We start from the raw sequence: 21,057 nt of genomic DNA on the forward strand, positions 1-21,057 counted from the left end.
ATAGTAGGCTGAGAAGTGAGTTCTGGCTACTAGGTACGACATATATATATATATATATATATATATATATATATATATATAAATATATATATATATATATATATATAAATATATGTCGTACCTAGCAGCAAGAACATATGTCTATATAATATATTTTTGTAGCAGTCTTTCTTGTAAACATATGTTGTTGAATATATCCGAAAAGGTAAGATTGGTAATTCTAACACGAATATATATAAATATATATATATATATATATATATATATATATATATATATATATATATATATATATATATATATATATATATATATGTCGTACCTAGTAGCCAGAACGCACTTCTCAGCCTACTATGCAAGGCCCGATTTGCCTAATAAGCCAAGTTTTCCTGATTTAATATATTTTCCCTAATTTTTTTCTTATGAAATGATAAAGCTACCCATTTCAATATGTTTGAGGTCATTTTTTTTTTATTGGAGTTAAAATTAACGTAGATATATGACCGAACCTAACCTACCCTACCTATCCTAACCTAACCTATCTTTATAGGTTAGGTTAGGTTAGATAACCGAAAAAGTTAGGTTAGGTTAGGTTAGGTAGGTTAGGTAGTCGAAAAACAATTAATTCGTGAAAACTTGGCTTATTAGGCAAATCGGGCCTTGCATAGTAGGCTGATAAGTGCGTTCTGGCTACAAGGTACGACATATATATATATATATATATATATATATATATATATATATATATATATATATATATATATATATATATTTATATATATATATATATATATATATATATATATATATATATATATATATATATTAGTATATTTTGGTAGCAGTCTTTCCTGTAGACATATATTATTAAAAATGACCGAAAAAGTAAGATTAATAATTCTAACACGAATTTTCTCAATCTTTCGTACATTTCTTTTCACTGTTGGTGGTAATTCAAAAATCAATTCTCCAAAATTCATTTTTATTTCTAGTCTGACTCGACACTTGAGCGCGTTTCGTAAAACTTATTACATTTTCAAAGACTTTAGTTAACACATACACAACTGAATAGAACTTACACATCTCCGATTTGTTTATATCTACATTTGAGTGAGGTGGATGGGGTGAGGTGGTATTAATAGGGTATTAATTTCATCAACACAAGACAGAACACGAAACAATGGGTATTGAATGGAAGTGATTGTAGAAAGCCTTTTGGTCCATATTTTTTGATGCTTCTATATTGGAGCGGAGTCTTGAGGTGGGTAGAATATAGTTGTGCATTAGTTGGCTGTTGATTGCTGGTGTTGACTTTTTAATGTGTAGTGCCTCGCAAACGTCAAGACGACTGCTATCGCTGTATCTATCGATGATTTCTGTGTTGTTTACAAGGCTTTCTCTGGCGATGGTTTGGTTGTGGGAAGAGATTATATGTTCCTTAATGGAGCCCTGTTGCTTATGCATCGTTAAACGCCTAGAAAGAGATGTTGTTGTCTTGCCTATATACTGGGTTTTTTGGAGCTTACAATCCCCAAGAGGGCATTTGAAGGCATAGACGACGTTGGTCTCTTTTAAAGCGTTCTGCTTTGTGTCTGGAGTGTTTCTCATGAGTAGGCTGGCCGTTTTTCTGGTTTTATAGTAAATCGTCAGTTGTATCCTCTGATTTTTGTCTGTAGGGATAACGTTTCTATTAACAATATCTTTCAGGACCCTTTCCTCTGTTTTATAAACTGTGGAAAAGAAGTTCCTGTAAAATAGTCTAATAGGGGGTATAGGTGTTGTGTTAGTTGTCTCTTCAGAGGTTGCATGTCGTTTCACTTTCCTTCTTATGATGTCTTCGATGAAACCATTGGAGAAGCCGTTGTTGACTAGGACCTGCCTTACCCTACAGAGTTCTTCGTCGACTTGCTTCCATTCTGAGCTGTGGCTGAGAGCACGGTCGACATATGCGTTAACAACACTCCTCTTGTACCTGTCTGGGCAGTCGCTGTTGGCATTTAGGCACATTCCTATGTTCGTTTCCTTAGTGTAGACTGCAGTGTGGAAACCTCTGCTCTTTTCCATGACTGTTACATCTAGAAAGGGCAGCTTCCCGTCCTTTTCCATCTCGTAAGTGAAACGCAGCACGGAACTCTGCTCAAACGCCTCCTTCAGCTCCTGCAGATGTCTGACATCAGGTACCTGAGTAAAAATGTCGTCAACATACCTGCAGTATATGGCTGTTACGAACCCGGATCCAGCGTCCGAGCACGGAGCAGTGACGACCACGCCATCTGCGGGTCAGCTCCCGAAACCCCCTCCAAATGGACGACGACACCTGGCGAGGACGGGATGTACTGGCCTCGAGGGCCAGTTTCCAGTCCTGTTCAGCGCTCAACACAGCCGCTGCTGACCTCTGGTGAGGTGGTGCTCAGACACCAGCGCCATCTATGGAGTAGATAGGTGGGCGTTTGTGTCTGAGCCTGTAAGTGAGGTGTTTTAGTGTCCCTGTTATTGATGACGTGTCTACTTACAGAGTCGACCTGGGACTGCTGGGTTGGAAGTTGAGGCAGTCTACCCAAGGCAGCCGTCTCCATACCTTGTGCCTTACTGTAGCAGTTGTGAGTCGCCTCCCGGAAGAACACTGTGGTGTTACCCTGCCAGTGGAGTGGCAGTAGAAGGATTACCCGGGACCGACTGCTGGAGACGATTATCCACTGGGGTATTGAGGACAGGAGAGTGATTTGTGGTATCACACGAGGCTCCTGACTAGGGCGCTACCCTAGTATCGTTCGTGGAGTGGCCTGACCAGCGTGGCTGATCCAGAACCTGCCAGCAGACCTGCTGGACTTGTGGTTGACGGCCTCCACGGCGGTGCCCCCAGTGGACCTGTGTTTTGGCTGACCGGTGGCCAGGGTAGACTCAGCTTGGTCGAAGGATTCGTCAAGAGACCACGAAAGCACCGAGGACTCAGCACCGAGAAGTTGGATCCAGAGTCTTCAGGAGAAGACGTTTGTGTACAGTGTTAATACCCCTCCCCCCCCGTGTAATCTTTTTATATATTATTTATTGGTGGTGGTCAATATATTATATTAAGTTCTTGACTTTATTTCCCTTCCCCTTTAAGTTACTTGCGTCACGGATCTCATCCCTTGAAAGCCACTACTGGCTTGGGGCCGGATACAACTTCCTCTAACAACATCAGAGTAAGAACCCCGTTGCGTCCCGAGAGGGCCGTAACATAATTGGCATCCCCAGCGGGATCCGTCCCCTTGTTAAGTATGTTTGACAGGGGTGGTGAAGTGGCGTAATCCCTGTATATAATTCCCCCTGTGTGTGACGATTGTGACGTTGTACGTCCTGTGCGGTGCTCAAGAGTGAATAAGTGCGATATTGTGCAGTGCGGTGCTCGCTGTGATTAAGCGATTAAATGCAATATTGTGTAGTGCGGTGCTCGTCGTGATTCAGTGCAATATTGTAGAGCGAAGTGTTTGCTGTGATTCAGTGCAATATTGGGTAGTGCGGTGCCCGAAGTAATTACGTGCAATATTGGCAAGTGCAGTGTTTGGTGCGATAAAGTGCAATATTGACGTAGAACAGTGCTCGGTGCGTTAAGTGCTAACGTGAAAGCGGTGTGTTAAGTGCTAGTTAAGTGTTCCATCTGTGACAATGGCAGAAAAAGCTACCATCGATGATCTGGACGATGTTCAGGCTTTTCTGAACAGAGAGGACTGTCTTGCCAGATTAAAGTATCTGAGCAAACCAGAACTAGTGCTAGTTAGTGCCTACTTGGAGATAAAGATCCGTACCAGTGATTCCCGTGTGGAGATCTTGTCCAAGGTTCACCGGCACTTGAAGGCAGAAGAGAAACAGGAAGGCGAGACTCCTAGTACAAAGGAAGGTGAGGAAATAGCTTCCACGGAAAAGGAAGATAAGGGCAGTGACATTGACAGTGATGCAGGTGAGCTTAATATTAGCTTTCTTACTGTCAAAATGCGCGCCCTAGAGATAAATCGTGAGATAGAATGGAAGAAATTAGAAATGGAACGAGAATTAAAAGAAAAGGAATTGGCGATGAGGCGTTTAGAATTAGAAAGAGAAGAAAGAAGAGAAGAACGAGAAAGAGAAGAGAAACGAGAGAGAGAAGACCGAGAAAGAGAAGAGAAACGAGAGAGAGAAGAACGAGAAAGAGAAAGAGAAGAACGAGAGAGAGAAGAGAAACGAGAGAGAGAAGAACGAGAGAGAGAAGAGAAACGAGAAAGAGAAGAACGAGAAAGATAAGAGAAACAGCGAGAGAGAGAAGAAAAAGAAAGACAGAGACAACATGAGCTAGAAGTATTACGATTAGGCGGTGGTCGGAGGCCAACAACGGACACCAGCGGTTTCGATCCGGTAAGGAACATCAAAATGGTCCCCAAATTCAATGAGAGGGAAGTTTCGAAGTTCTTTGCAGCCTTCGAGAAAGTCGCTGCCTCTTTGGAGTGGCCAAGGGAGAATTGGGCCATCATGATACAGTCAGTCCTGACTGGGAAGGCCCAAATCGCCTACTCCACGTTATCCCTTGACGAATCCGGCGATTATGACAAGGTGAAGAAGGTTGTGCTCATGGCGTACCAATTGGTACCTGAGGCATATAGACAGAAGTTCCGAAACCTGAAAAAGACCTCAGAGCACACGTTCACCGAATTCGCCACAATCAAGGAGCGACTTTTTCAGGAATGGTGTGCCTCTCAGAAGGTGGAGGCCAAAGAAGACCTCGAGCAGCTTATACTGCTAGAGGACTTCAAGGATTGTTTGTCTGGAGACCTAAAGACGTACTTGGAAGAGCAGCAGGAAGAAACCTTGAGTGCGGCAGCCACCATGGCTGAGGAATACATCCTGACGCACCGGCCTTCTGCTAAGTACATCCCAAGGCATTACCAACGCCGGTTTGATAAACCTCATGAAGAAGAAGAGACCCCCGTCCCACGAAGCGCTAAGAAGACGCCCCCAAGTAGCCCTCGAAGGACTAGTCCTAGCAGTCCGAAACACCGGAGTCCGAGGAGGAATGTGGTGTGCTGGACTTGTGGGCAGAAAGGGCATGTAGCTGCTATGTGCCGAGGCAGAAGAGGTGGCAGCGCACGTAGGGAGGTGATGTTGATGAGCTGTGGAACATCACCAGCAGGAAACCAGTCTACGACTACGCAGGAAGAACCCAGATTGTTTTCCCCTCACACTTCAGGCGGGTATGTATCGAGTGATCATACTGGTAGATCAGTTGTAGTGCTCAGAGATAGTGGAACAGCCCAGTCCCTGATCGTGAAGAGCTCGTTACCCGAGGGAGTAAGTGTGGACGGGAGACAACAGGTTGTCCTGGTTTGGTTTCCTAGGATGCAGTATATCGCCCCCTTAGTGCCGGTACATCTCGACTCGCCTTACTTCAGCGGCACATGTGCGTTGGCAGTAGTCGATACCCTCCCTGTGGGTGGGATTGACGTGGTACTAGCCAACGACTTGGTATCGGATTGGAGCACCAATCATCCCAAGGTCGTGGACGAGTCAGCCAGAACAGCAAGGTCTGAGGTAACAGGCAGTGGTAATGTCCAGGTAAAGACAGACCCGGATTTGAGTAAGTTTAATTTGTCCTCTCACCCGCAGATCGACAGTATTCTAGCAGTGTCTCCTGATTTTTCTCTCGATAAGGAACATGAGGTTACGATGGCAGAGGTACCTGAGCAAGAAGAGAGGCCTTGTGTGCAGGCACCCACGGATACCAACGAGTCTGGAGCGAAGGCGGATGTGTACTTGCGGTATGGCATTGTACAGCGTTCATTGAACCGGCCAGAGATTCCCCAGACGTCAGAGGTATGTGGGGTGTGTTCGAAGGGTCTAGTGCCCTCTTTGGTCCAAACCAGGCTAGTGGATATAGCCGGTTATGGACATGACAGGCTCGGGAAGCTTATCCCTCAATTGGCCCCATGTTTCTTAGCGATATTTTGTTTGATTCTCGTGTGTGTTCTCAGTAAGGATCAGTGGACGACCCGAAGGATGATGGCTCCCTTGAACATCGTGAAGAGATCCCAGGGATTAGAGACGTGCACTATGAGTGTTGCAGTCGAAGAAGGGACCTGGAAGGTGATGGTTGATACAGGAGGTATGAGAGATGATAATGTGAGTGACTGTTTCCAACAGGTTGACACCCCCTGCGTGACTGCTGAGCCTCAATGCAGCGTTATGTGGAACGTTGGTCGACCTGACGGTGGCAGAGCGAATGCCATCTGCGACGTACGAACAGCCCCGTTGGGACTAGCTGTGGACCTAGTAGAGTATGCTGTAAGTACTGTTTTACCCGCTGTCGCTGTCACTCTGAATTATCAGACCCCTGTATTCCAGGAGCCCGACTCCCTGAAGGACCGCCGGATCGGTACCAGAAATGCCGTCTGTGATCAGCCATCATCGGTGCCACGACATAGGGAAGTGTCGAGTCGCCCCAGATCGTGTCCACACCGATCCTTACTTGAGAGATGTGAGATGATGCCCCTACTTGACATCGCAGAGGAGGTGTGGAAGACTACGTCAGGCAGGTCATCGCCTGCCATTTTCAAGTTCCCTTTGAGCCAGGGTTTCTCCTTGGTACAGTTCTGTGGACGAGACAGCCTCGCCGTTCCAGTGTACAGTATAAGTGAGTCCATTTGGAGTTGTGTCGCCATACTAATTTGGTTTGTAATTCTCTTTCTAGAAACCCAAACCAAATTCTTTTTGGTGGGGAGGTGTTACGAACCCGGATCCAGCGTCCGAGCACGGAGCAGTGACGACCACGCCATTTGCGGGTCAGCTCCCGAAACCCCCTCCAAATGGACGACGACACCTGGCGAGGACGGGATGTACTGGCCTCGAGGGCCAGTTTCCAGTCCTGTTCAGCGCTCAACACAGCCGCTGCTGACCTCTGGTGAGGTGGTGCTCAGACACCAGTGCCATCTATGGAGTAGATAGGTGGGCGTTTGTGTCTGAGCCTGTAAGTGAGGTGTTTTAGTGTCCCTGTTATTGATGACGTGTCTACTTACAGAGTCGACCTGGGACTGCTGGGTTGGAAGTTGAGGCAGTCTACCCAAGGCAGCCGTCTCCATACCTTGTGCCTTACTGTAGCAGTTGTGAGTCGCCTCCCGGAAGAACACTGTGGTGTTACCCTGCCAGTGGAGTGGCAGTAGAAGGATTACCCGGGACCGACTGCTGGAGACGATTATCCACTGGGGTATTGAGGACAGGAGAGTGATTTGTGGTATCACACGAGGCTCCTGACTAGGGCGCTACCCTAGTATCGTTCGTGGAGTGGCCTGACCAGCGTGGCTGATCCAGAACCTGCCAGCAGACCTGCTGGACTTGTGGTTGACAGCCTCCACGGCGGTGCCCCCAGTGGACCCGTGTTTTGGCTGACCGGTGGCCAGGGTAGACTCAGCTTGGTCGAAGGATTCGTCAAGAGACCACGAAAGCACCGAGGACTCAGCACCGAGAAGTTGGATCCAGAGTCTTCAGGAGAAGACGTTTGTGTACAGTGTTAATACCCCTCCCCCCCGTGTAATCTTTTTATATATTATTTATTGGTGGTGGTCAATATATTATATTAAGTTCTTGACTTTATTTCCCTTCCCCTTTAAGTTACTTGCGTCATGGATCTCATCCCTTGAAAGCCACTACTGGCTTGGGGCCGGATACAACTTCCTCTAACAACATCAGAGTAAGAACCCCGTTGCGTCCCGAGAGGGCCGTAACAATGGTCGGTTTCAAGTTCATGTCGACTAAGACTTTTTGTTCGATGGTACCCATGTAGAAGTTTGCAAACAGGACACCTAGGGGAGAACCCATGGCGACCCCATCTACTTGATTATACATGTGCCAATCCGGGCTCAAGAAGGGTGCCTCTTTAGTACAAACTTGGAGTAGTTTCCTTAGAATATTCTCTGGTATGTCAAGAGGAATACAGGCTGGATCACGATACACTCTGTCGGCTATCATCCCGATTGTCTCGTCCACAGGTAAGTTGGTGAACAGTGATTCTACGTCCAGTGAAGCTCTTATCCCTGTGGCCCGTGTGCCCCGCAGTAAGTCAACAAATTCTTTTGGAGACTTCAGGCTGAAGGCGCAAGGAACATAAGGAGTCAGCAGGCCGTTGAGTCGCTTTGCCATTGTTTCGTGTTCTGTCTTGTGTTGATGAAATTAAGGAGCCATGGTAACCGAAAACCCGAAGAAAAATGGAATATTTACGAAAAATTACGAAAAATACTACAACGTTCTGGCAACACTGTGGTGCAAACCGTTTTATCTTATGTTGAAAAATAACGTAATTAGAGTCAAATTTCCGGCTGCAACTTTCGTGAATCTGGTCCTCGCGGCGTTGGTGCGCCGCGGGGTATTGTATCTTACATTGTAGAAGTCTTATTTTTCGTAATAGCGTTGAAAATAACATGTTATGCATAAAAAAAATATAAACTCACTCATTGGCAACAGTATCGTGTGAGAGAGAGGTGGTACGTGGCTCAGACCCTCAGTCACTCTGCGTGTTTCATGGAGAGTTTATCTATCGCTGACGCGCTCTCACAATATCTCCCAGAACTCGTGCTATATTTGCTATTTGTACTGCAATATGACTTACCAAACGAACAAGAGAAAAGCATTGAAAGCTAGATGCATGCGAGCTCTTCATAGAAGGTACGAGCTGCCCGCAATGCGTAAATCACGCATTGTCACGAGTGACCGTGAGTAGAGTAACTTGTCGCGCACGCTACGCAACTCCAACTTTTACAACTAGATCTGGTTTCACAGTCTTTATTTATTATTCAATTTACATGAAACTTGCACATTATATGTAGAGTTTACGCCTCTAAAAAATTACGTCATTATTCTTATCTACGTAGATTTATTGATTTTATAAATAATGATACACTTCATTTTGTTGCATACGTTTTTGGGAAACTTTTAAAAATCTGTATTATTGCACTAAATACATCTGGGATAAAGAAGTGACATAAAAATCTTTATTATATAGTAACGTCATAGGTGAGTGTCGTAGAAATGATTTTGGTTCACAATTGTGGGCTGTGAAATCAATTGAACATGGTTGAAAAAATCTTTTTTTTTTCTCCTTCTCTATTTAGGCTGAGATGCTGAAACTTGGCCTAGGTGCAGCACCTTTCACATGTATCAGGATAATAAATTATGAATACCCTGCAACACTTTCTTATATCCTATTACCATGGCCTCTTAATACCCTATTAATACCACCTCACCCCATCCACCTCACTCAAATGTAGATATAAACAAATCGGAGATGTGTAAGTTCTATTCAGTTGTGTATGTGTTAACTAAAGTCTTTGAAAATGTAATAAGTTTTACGAAACGCGCTCAAGTGTCGCGTCAGACTAGAAATAAAAATGAATTTTGGAGAATTGATTTTTGAATTACCACCAACAGTGAAAAGAAATGTACAAAAGATTGAGAAAATTTGTGTTAGAATGATTAATCTTACTTTTTCGGTCATATTTAATAATATATATATATATATATATATATATATATATATATATATATATATATATATATATATATACGGAAAATCCACAGAGAAATATGAAATGAGGTGAACGTTTCGGCTTTGTTAAAGCCTTTGTCAACACCAGACTGACTAAGCCATAGTCAGTCTGGTCATAGCCATAGTCCTTAGTCAGTCTGGTGTTGACAAAGGCTTTAACAAAGCCGAAACGTTCACCTCATTTCATATTTCTCTGTGGATTTTCCGCATAAAATGATCAGTGTTTTGTGATCGTCAATTGCATATATATATATATATATATATATATATATATATATATATAAATGTTATTGAGTACCACCTCTAGCTGGAAGAAGGGGGACCCATAGCCTCGGAGGAAACCACGCATAACGCATTAGAGGGAATGTTTAGATCCCCTCCAATATAGTTTCTGTGTGCTTTTCTCCTACCACCCCCTTCCTTTTTTATTTTTTGTGCTTTATTATGCATTTGATGGTTACAAGATATACATGGGTTGATACAAAAATAATAATGCAAAAAGGTACTTAAAGGTTATGGATCTCTTGAAAAACACAACAATGGGAAACATTGATGAATGTCACAGACGGGTTCGATCATTGTTGCAAGTCAAACACTTCTTCGAATTCCTCTGAAGTTGGACTAGTGCCCAAGACGCAACAGGCTCCCATATATATATATATGGGAGCCAGTCGGCCGAGCGGACAGCACGCTGGACTTGTGATCGTGTGGTCCTGGTTTCGATCCCAGGCGCCGGCGAGAAACAATGGGCAGTTTCTTTCACCCTATGCCCCTGTTACCTATCAGTAAAATAGGTACCTGGGTGTTAGTCAGCTGTCACGGCCTGCTTCCTGGGGGTTGGAGGCCTGGTCGAGGACTGGGCCGCGGGGACACTGAAGAAAAGCCGCGAAATCATCTCAAGATATATATATATATATATATATATATATATATATATATATATATATATATATATATATATGTCGTACCTAGTAGCCAGAACGCACTTCTCAGCCTACTATGCAAGGCCCGATTTGCCTAATAAGCCAAGTTTTCATGAATTAATTGTTTTTCGACTACCTAACCTACCTAACCTAACCTAACCTAACTTTTTCGGCTACCTAACCAAACCTAACCTATAAAGATAGGTTAGGTTAGGTTAGGTAGGGTTGGTTAGGTTCGGTCATATATCTACGTTAATTTTAACTCCAATAAAAAAAAATTGACCTCATACATAATGAAATGGGTAGCTTTATCATTTCATAAGAAAAAAATTAGAAAAAATATATTAATTCAGGAAAACTTAGCTTATTAAGCAAATCGGGCCTTGAATAGTAGGCCAAAAAGTGAGTTCTGGCTACTAGGTACGACATATATATATATATATATATTTTTTTTTTTTTTTTTTTTTTTTTTTTTTTTTTTTTTTTTTGAGATATATACAAGAGTTGTTACATTCATGTACAGCCACTAGTACGCGTAGCGTTTCGGGCAGGTCCCTGGAATACGATCCCCTGCCGCGAAGAATCGTTTTTTGATCCAAGTACACATTTTACTGTTGCGTTAAAAAGAGGCTACAGTTAAGGAATTGCGCCCAGTAAATCCTCCCCGGCCAGGATACGAACCCATGACATAGCACTCGCGGAACGCCTGGCGAGTGTCTTACCACTACACCACGGAGACTGTAAATATATATATATATATATATATATATATATATATATATATATATATATATATATATATATATATATATATATATATATATATATATAAATATATAATGTCGTACCTAGTAGCCAGAACGCACTTCTCAGCCTACTATGCAAGGCCCAAATTGCCTAATAAGCCAAGTTTTCATGAATTAGTTGTTTTTCGACTACCTAACCTAACCTATTTTTTCCGCTACCTAACCTAACCTATCCTACAAATATAGGTTAGGTTAGGTTAGGTAGGGTTGGTTATACTATATATATATATTTATACTTATTGTTTCGTGTTCTGTCTTGTGTTGATACTTTTAATACCCTATAATTATCCCCTTTGTTATGTCCATTCACCCACTTGTAAACCTCTATCATGTCACCCCTAACTCTTCGCCTTTCCAGTGAATGCAACTTAAACTTTGTTAATCTTTCTTCATATGAAAGATTTCTAATTTGGGGAATTAACTTAGTCATTCTACGCTGGACACGTTCAAGTGAATTTATATCCATTCTATAATATGGTGACCAAAACTGAACTGCATAATCTAAATGGGGCCTTACTAGAGCAAGATAATGCTTGAGAACCACACCAGGTGTCTTGTTACTAACGCTGCGATTAATAAATCCAAGTGTCCGATTTGCCTTATTACGAACATTTATGCATTGATCCTTTTGTTTTAAATTCTTGCTAATCATAACTCCCAGATCCCTTTCGCAATTCGACTTCGCAATCTCAACACTATCTAGCTCGTATCTTGTAACCCTATCATCATTACCTAACCTCAGAACTTTACATTTATCAGCATTAAACTGCATCTGCCGATCCTTCGACCATTACAAAACCATATCTAGATCAACTTGAAGTGATAGTGAGTCCTCCTCCGAATTAATTTCCCTACCGATTTTCGTATCATCGGCAAATTTGCAAATGTTGCTACTCAAACCTGAATCTAAATCATTTATATATATTATAAACAACAGAGGTCCCAGGACAGAGCCCTGAGGCACCCCACTTACAACATTTTCCCACTCTGACTTGACTCCATTTATACTAACTCTCTGTTTCCTTTGGTATAGCCATGCCCTAATCCAGCTTAATATAGCACCCCCAATACCATGAGACTCTAACTTTTTAATCAGTCTTTCATGTGGCACTGTATCAAAAGCTTTGTTAAAGTCAAGGTACACAACATCGCAATCCTTACCACTATCAACTGCCTCAACAATTCTAGAATAAAAAGATAACAAATTTGTTAAACATGAACGGCCATTTATAAAACCATGTTGCGACTCAATTATTAATTTATGTTTTTCAAGATGAAGACGAATTTTATTTGCTATTATAGATTCGAGTAACTTTCCCACAATAGACGTTAGGCTAATTGGTCAATAGTTAGACGCAAGTGATCTATCTCCTTTCTTAAAAACTGGTATCACATTAGCAACTTTCCAAAACTCTGGCACTCTGCCTGACTCTATTGATTTATTAAATATGGTTGACAGTGGGTCACAAAGCTCCTCTTTGCATTCTTTAAGCACCCTGGCAAACACTTCATCCGGCCCTGGGGATTTGTTTGGTTTGAGTTTTACTATTTGTTTAAGAACATCCTCCCTGCTAACTGTTAAACTCGTCAACCTGTCCTCGTCCCCACCCACATAGACTTGTTCGGCCGAAGGCATATTGTTAAGTTCCTCTTTAGTAAATACAGATACAAAATATTTATTAAAAATACTACTCATCTCTTCATCACTATCTGTTATTTGACCTGTCTCAGTTTTTAATGGACCTATCCTTTCCCTAGTCTTAGTACGATATAACTGAAAAAAACCTTTAGGATTTGTCTTTGCTTGCCCTGCTATGCGAACTTCATAGTTTCTTTTTGCTTTCCTTATCTCTTTTTTAACATTTCTAACCAGTTGTACGAATTCCTGTTCTAAAGTGACCTCCCCATTTTTAATCCTTTTGTACCAAGCTCTCTTTTTACCTATAAGGTTCTTCAAATTCTTAGTTATCCACTTTGGGTCATTAGTATTCGATCTATTCAATTTGTAAGGTATTCAATACTACGTTCCTGTGCTTTGTTTAGAATATTCTTAAATAAGTTATATATTGAATCCACATCGAAGTCCCCATTTACGTCACCTATCGCTGGGTTCATGTCTCGCTCCAAGACCGGCCCCCACCCCATACCCAAGACTTTCCAATCAATTTGACCCAAAAAATTTCTAAGGCTATTAAAATCAGCTTTTCGAAAATCTGGCACTTTAACAGAATTTTCTCCTACAGGTCTATTCCATTCTATGCTAAATCTGATTTCTTAGTGATCACTGTTCCCTAGCTCACTCCCTATTTCGATGTCATTAATTTGTGTTTCCCTGTTAGTTAACACTAAATCTAAAATATTATTTTCCCGTGTTGGTTCCTTAATGTGTTGCGTAAGAAAGCAATCGTCAATTAATTCTAGAAAATCTTCTGCTTCACTATTCCCTGTTTTGTTCAACCAGTTTATTCCACTAAAATTAAAGTCACCCATGACGTAAATACTGTTAGATCTAGATGCCCTAGATATTTCATCCCATAGATGCTTTGCTTCCATTCTGTCTAAATTTGGTGGCCTATATATAACTCCTATTATAATATTATTTGCTTTTTCGTATAATTCTATCCAAATAGTTTCTGTGTGTGGCTCAGTTTTGATTCCCTCTTTGAGACTACATTTCAAATTGTCCCTAACGTATATGGCTACTCGCCCTCCTCGTCTAATATATCTATCTGTGTGAAATAGTTTAAATCCATTTATTTGATATTCAGCTAATAGTTCTCAATTTTCTACATTTATCCACGTTTCGGTAAGTGCAATAATATCTATTTTTTCTGTGCAGACAAGAGCATTTAATTCGTTAATTTTATTTCTTAGACTTCTACTGTTAGTGTAATATACCTTAAGTGAATTGTTATTTTGATGCCCTTCTCTTTCCCTGATCATTTTGCCAATTCCTTTCTCCCACAAACACGTACTTTTATTGTCTCCTTCCTCCAAATCAATTCCCATACCTCTATCAGCTAACAGTTTAAACCCAAACAAACACCTCTAACCACTTCTTCCAACGAGTTCGCAACAGCAACAACCCCAGCTCTCGATATAAGTTGTCGATATTAGTTGTCTCTTCAGAGGTTGCATGGCGTTTCACTTTCCTTCTTATGATGTCTTCGACGAAACCATTGGAGAAGCCGTTGTTGACTAGGACCTCCCTTACCCTACAGAGTTCTTCGTCGACTTGCTTCCATTGTGAGCTGTGGCTTAGAGCACGGTCGACATATGCGTTAACAACACTCCTCTTGTACCTGTCTGGGCAGTCGCTGTTGGCATTTAGGCACATTCCTATGTTCGTTTCCTTAGTGTAGACTGCAGTGTGGAAACCTCCGCTCTTTTCCATGACTGTTGCATCTAGAAAGGGCAGCTTCACATCCTTTTCCATCTAGTAAGTGAAACGCAGCACGGAACTCTGCTCAAATGCCTCCTTCAGCTCCTGCAGATGTCTGACATCAGGTACCTGTGTAAAAATGTCGTCAACATACCTGCAGTATTTTACAGGAACTTCTTTTCCACAGCTCATAAAACAGAGGAAAGGGTCCTGAAAGATATTGTTGATATAAACGTTGTCCCTAGAGACAAAAATCAGAGGATACAACTGACGATTTACTATAAAACCAGAAAAACGGCCAGCCTACTCAAGAGAAACTCTCCAGACACAAAGCAGAACGCTTTAAAAGAGACCAACGTCGTCTATGCCTTCAAATGCCCACTTGGGGACTGTAAGCTCCAAAAAAACGGTATATAGGCAAGACAACAACATCTCCTTCTAGGCGTTTAACGATGCATAAACAACAGGGCTCCATTAAGGAACATATAATCTCTTCCCACAACCAAACCATCGCCAGAGAAATCCTAGTAAACAACACAGAAATCATCGAAAGATACAGCGATAGCAGGCGGCTTCACGTTTGCGAGGCACTACACATTAAGAAGTCAACACCAGCAATCAACAGCCAATTAATGCACAACTATATTCTACCCACCTCAAGACTCCGCTCCAATATAGAAGCATCAAGAAATATGGACCAATAGGCTTTCTACAATCACTTCCATTTCAATACCCATTGTTACGTGTTCTGTCTTGTGTTGATGAAATTAATACCCTATTAATGCCACCTCTTGTTGTGTCTTGTGTTGATGAAATTAATACCCTATTAATGCCACCTCACCCCATCCACCACACTCAAATGTAGATATAAACAAAATCGGAGATGTGTAAGTTCAATTCAGTTGTGTATTTCTAAACTAAAGTCTTTGAAAATGTAATAAGTTTTACGAAACGCGCTCGTGTCGCGTCAGACTAGAAATATAAATGAATTTTGGAGAATTGATTTTTGAATTACCTCCAACAGTGAAAAGAAATGTACGAAAGATTGAGAAAATTCGTGTTAGAATTATTAATCTTACTTTTTCGGTCATATTTAATAATATATGTCTACAGGAAAGACTGCTACCAAAATATACTAATATATATATATATATATATATATATATATATATATATATATATATATATATATATATATATATATATATATATATATATATATATAAACGTTAAATAATCGCAGGATATAAAATAATATATATATGTATACATATGTTTTGACGATAATCTCTTTCAAGAGAGATTGAGCCTGCTCTTCCTTACTTCAAGTTACGCCAAAGATACAAGTATAAGATGTTACATTCAAGATACGTCACCAGTAGCACAAAACGTTTTGACCAGGAGGCAAAACGTACCCAGATCCCCCCCCACTCCACACACCCTCCACACGCCGGCTCGTCATCAAACCAGCTAACTACCCTTCACCCGCCTGCCTGCTCTGGATTGGTGACTCGCCCGCCTCGCACCTGCACACCGCACCTCGGCGCCCGCTACCCGAGTCGACGTCTGAGCCTAACCAGCTATCAACTTCAGAATATTCCTTGTGCTCTTAGCGTTGACATCTCTCTCTGGCATACTAGCTCATTAGCTCGTATACGAAGGAAGGTTTCAGCCATAGCCGATATTCTCAGCACCATTTTAACATTGTATTATTGTGTTTCACATTGTCTTTGCAGTTCTTTATTATTTTCATTGACATTTAACTCCCCGAGATTTGTCTTTGTTTTCATTTATGTTTAAAGTAAATATATTAAAGTTTCATTGTTCATACTTTGTGTTTTACGTGTTCCTCCCTCTAACTTACCACAGACAAAAGGCAAGCAGTCTATATTTTTGTTTAAAGTGTGACCAGGCTTTGACACCTGCCAATGGAGGACTGCCGAACATCAACACTCCAACACTTTCCCGTCACAATGTATATGTATATATATGTATAATTTGGACGACGTTTCGAACCTCCATGGTTCATTCTCAAGTGAACAGATCTTACAATACTAGTTGATTTTATACCCGCATTAGGTCAGGTGATAATACAATGAAGGTGAAAACATGGGGGGATACATAAGGGATAAACATAGGGGCTGCAGAATGCTTATTGGCCCATACGAGGCATCTCCTATCTAAACACAAAGACTAATCCAGTGTAATTGGCCTGTTATGTTGGACATTGTCTTCTGTGTTGGCATCGATATGTTCTTGTCTTGTCCTTACTCTCATGGTGGGTAGAGTAAATAGTTCCGTGATTTGGGTGTTTATGGTAGGTCGCTCTATTCTTATGTGAATTGCCTCAAGAATTTGTAATCTTCTTGAATCTTGGGTTTTGTCTATTATGCAAGTATTCTTGTTCAACATTTCTCTTGTTAGAGTAATGTCATGGGCTTGTCTCATGTGATTCCTAGGGGCACCAGATTGAAGATGGCATGTCAAACGCCTCGTCAGCTTGGTCGACGTCATACCTATGTACTTACATTGAAGGTTACATCCTTCGTGGGGGCAAGTGTACATGTATACAACGCTTGACTGCTGTAGAGGGTTCTCCGTCGGCTTCGGGCTGTTTTTGATAAGGAGTTCGGAAGTCTTCTTGGTTTTGTAGAATATTATCAGGTTTATGTTTTGGTTAGGAGTAGTGCTTTTTACTCCTTTACGGATTATTTCTTTCATTATTCTTTCCTCTTTTATATGTTCACTGTGCATGGTTGATTTGTAATATAATTTTATTGGGGGTGTTGTGGTTTCTGTTCTAGGTTCTGAATTATACCAACGGTCCAAGTGTCTTCTTATAGCAGCGTTTATTTCCGCGTTGCTATATCCGTTGTTCACCAATACCTGAGTTACTCTTTCAAACTCTCTACTCACGTTGCTCCATTCAGAGCAGTGGGTAAGCGCTCGACGAATATAAGCATTGAGAACACTGGCTTTGTATCTTTGGGGGCACTCACTTCTACCGTTCAGGCATAATCCTATGTTGGTGGGCTTGGTATATACGTTGGTGCTTAAAGAGGTTCCTGTTTTTGTTATTAGTACATCCAAGAATGGCAGACTGTTATTTTCACTATTTTCATGTGTAAATCGGAGTACTGACTCTCTCTCTAGGTGTCTTTTTAGGTCAAATAGTTCATCTGAGTCTTTTACTATTACGAATATGTCATCTACATAATGGCAGTATACAGTTGGTTTTTGTTTGCTACCCTATCTTCGATGGCTCCCATATAAAAATTAGCAAATAAAACTCCTAAGGGGGAGCCCATTGCTACTCCGTCTATTTGTAAATACATGTCTCCTTGTGGACTGATGAAAGGGGCTTCCTTTGTACATGCTTCGAGAAGACTTTTCAAGTGTGGCTCAGGTATGTCTAATTTGGGGGTGCTCTCGTCTCTGTATACTCTGTCCAGTATCATTCCTATGGTTGTGTCGACTGGGACGTTGGTAAATAGGGATTCAACGTCCAGGGAAGCGATGATTCCATCGGGCTGGGTAGATTTGATCAATTCTAGGAAATCTGCTGATGATTGTAGACTAAACTTACTTGGAGTGTATGGAGTTAGGAGTTCATTGAGTTTCTTTGCCAGGTGATAAGTTGGGGTTGGTATTTGGCTGATTATAGGGCGTAGTGGGTTACCTGGTTTATGCGTCTTAACATTGCCGTAGGCATATCCTAAGCCATAGTCGCCTTGAAGTTTATTGAAATGCACACTACCTTTCTTTGCGTTGATTGCTGTAATTGTTTTGTTTACTTTCCAGAAAAACGGCCAGCCTTCTCATGAGAAACTCTCCAGACACAAAACAGAACGCTTTAAAAGAGACTAACGTCGTCTATGCCTTCAAATGCCCACTTGGGGACTGTAAGCTCCAAAAAACCCAGTATATAGGCAAGACAACAACATCTCTTTCTAGGCGTTTAACGATGCATAAGCAACAGGGCTCCATTAAGGAACATATAATCTCTTCCCACAACCAAACCATCGCCAGAGAAATCCTAGTAAACAACACAGAAATCATCGATAGATACAGCGATAGCAGACGGCTTGACGTTTGCGAGGCACTACACATCAAGAAGTCAACACCAGCAATCAACAGCCAATTATTGCACAACTATATTCTACCCACCTCAAGACTCCGCTCCAATATAGAAGCATCAAGAAATATGGACCAATAGGCTTTCTACAAACACTTCTATTCAATACCCATTGTTTGTGTTCTGTCTTGTGTTGATACTTTTAATACCCTATTAATATCCCCTCTTGTTCTGTCTTGTGTTAATGCCACATCACCCCTCCCACCTCACTCAAATGTAGATATAAAATCGGAGATACGTAAGTTCTAATCAGTTGTGTATTTGTGAACTAAAGTCTTTGAAAATGTAATAAGTTTTACGAAACGCGCCCGTGTCGCGTCAGACTAGAAATAAAAATGAATTTTGGAGAATTGATTTTTGATTTACCTCCAACAGTGAAGCGTAATGTACGAAAGATTGAGAAAATTCGTGTTAGAATTATTAATCTTACTTTTTCGGTCATATTTAATAATATATGTCTACAGGAAAGACTGCTACCAAAATATACTAATATATATATATATATATATATATATATATATATATATATATATATATATATATATATATATATATATATATATATATATATATACATATATATATATATATACATATATATATATATATACATATATATATATATATATATGTCGTACCTAGTAGCCACAACGCACTTCTCAGCCTACTATGCAAGGCCCAATTTGCCTAATAAGCCAAGTTTTCATGAATTAATGTTTTTTCGACGACCTAACCTACCTAACCTAACCTAACCTACCTTTTTCGGTTACCTAACCCAACCTAACCTATTAAGATAGGTTAGGTTAGGTTAGGTAGGGTTGGTTAGGTTCGGTCATATATCTACGTTAATTTTAACTATAATAAAATAAAATTGACCTCATACATAATGAAATGGGTAGCTTTATCATTTCATAAGAAAAAAATTAGAGAAAATATATTAATTCAGGAAAACTTGGCTTATTAGGCAAATCGGGCCTTGCATAGTAGGCTCAGAAGTGCGTTCTGGCTACTAGGTACGACATATACATATATATATATATATATATATACATATATATATATATTTATACATATATATATATATATTTATACATATATATATATATATTTATACATATATATATATATTTATACATATATATATATATATATATATTTATACATATATATATATATATATATATATATATATATATATATTCACTGCCCTATGCTTCATCCTAAACTGATGATTTTTTTTTAAAAACTAGAAGCAGATTATTTCTGAATAGGTGATTTAGAAATGATAAGTTGTTACTGCTGTCGACCGTATTCTCTCTGGTGTGTGATAACATGCACTACTGGTGGACGTGTAGTGACAGTCATTGCTAATGTTCGACCCATCCACCTGTTTAAATAGTATTTTTGTAACTCTGTGCAACATAGTTAAAACATTGATGTAAAAGGCGATTAGATAGTAGAATTTTATACTATTCACTTTATTGAGTCCTATAAAACGAAGCTAAAAACTAACTTAAATATTCCAAGCCCTAGTATAGAACATATATGTACTATATGAGGGCCCCAGATAGCGTGTATTAGGCCTAGGAAGGTTAGGTGAGATTAGTTTAGGTTGTCTTTACAACATAAATTCAAAACCGGTTCCGGTTTGTCCAAATATAATAGTAACAATTTCTGCTTCTAATTGTTAATTACGTCAAACATGTACTATGGACCTCATCGTTACTATTAGTACTAACTAGAGGGAAGGCTGGGCTGCAATGTGACAATGGCAAGTAAAAACATAATACCCTGGAACAGTATACTTTATCCTATAGTTTAACTTTTGGTATCCAACTGAATGTAATTGGTAACTGTAATACAACAATTTGCTCCATATGACAATGACATTAGGGAGAGAAATTTTATTCAGCATTCTTTAAGCATTTACATAAATCTATATTTATAAAAGAGAATGTTTGTGTGTGTTCTAGGTTGGAGGTCAGATGCTGACCTCCAACCTGACTGTCATAGGCAGGTCATGGTCGACCCATTCTTACCTTTAATATGCCAGATAACCTCAAGATAGCCAGTCTCCTATTGTGACCTTTTAGTCACTCCTATGATGTCTCCCCCAAGGTTCACATTTCCTGAATGATTTCAAACGTTTAAGCTGTTCATCACACAGAAATTTGTCACAATATTATTACAACGTTGTGCTAAAGTAACAATAGTTAAACAACGTTGTGGTTGTTATGTGTTTGTTGGTCACATGCTCCATGTTCAGA

This window comes from Procambarus clarkii, chromosome 73 (genome assembly GCF_040958095.1).
Source record: "Procambarus clarkii isolate CNS0578487 chromosome 73, FALCON_Pclarkii_2.0, whole genome shotgun sequence".
In the NCBI taxonomy this organism is placed as follows: domain Eukaryota; kingdom Metazoa; phylum Arthropoda; class Malacostraca; order Decapoda; family Cambaridae; genus Procambarus; species Procambarus clarkii.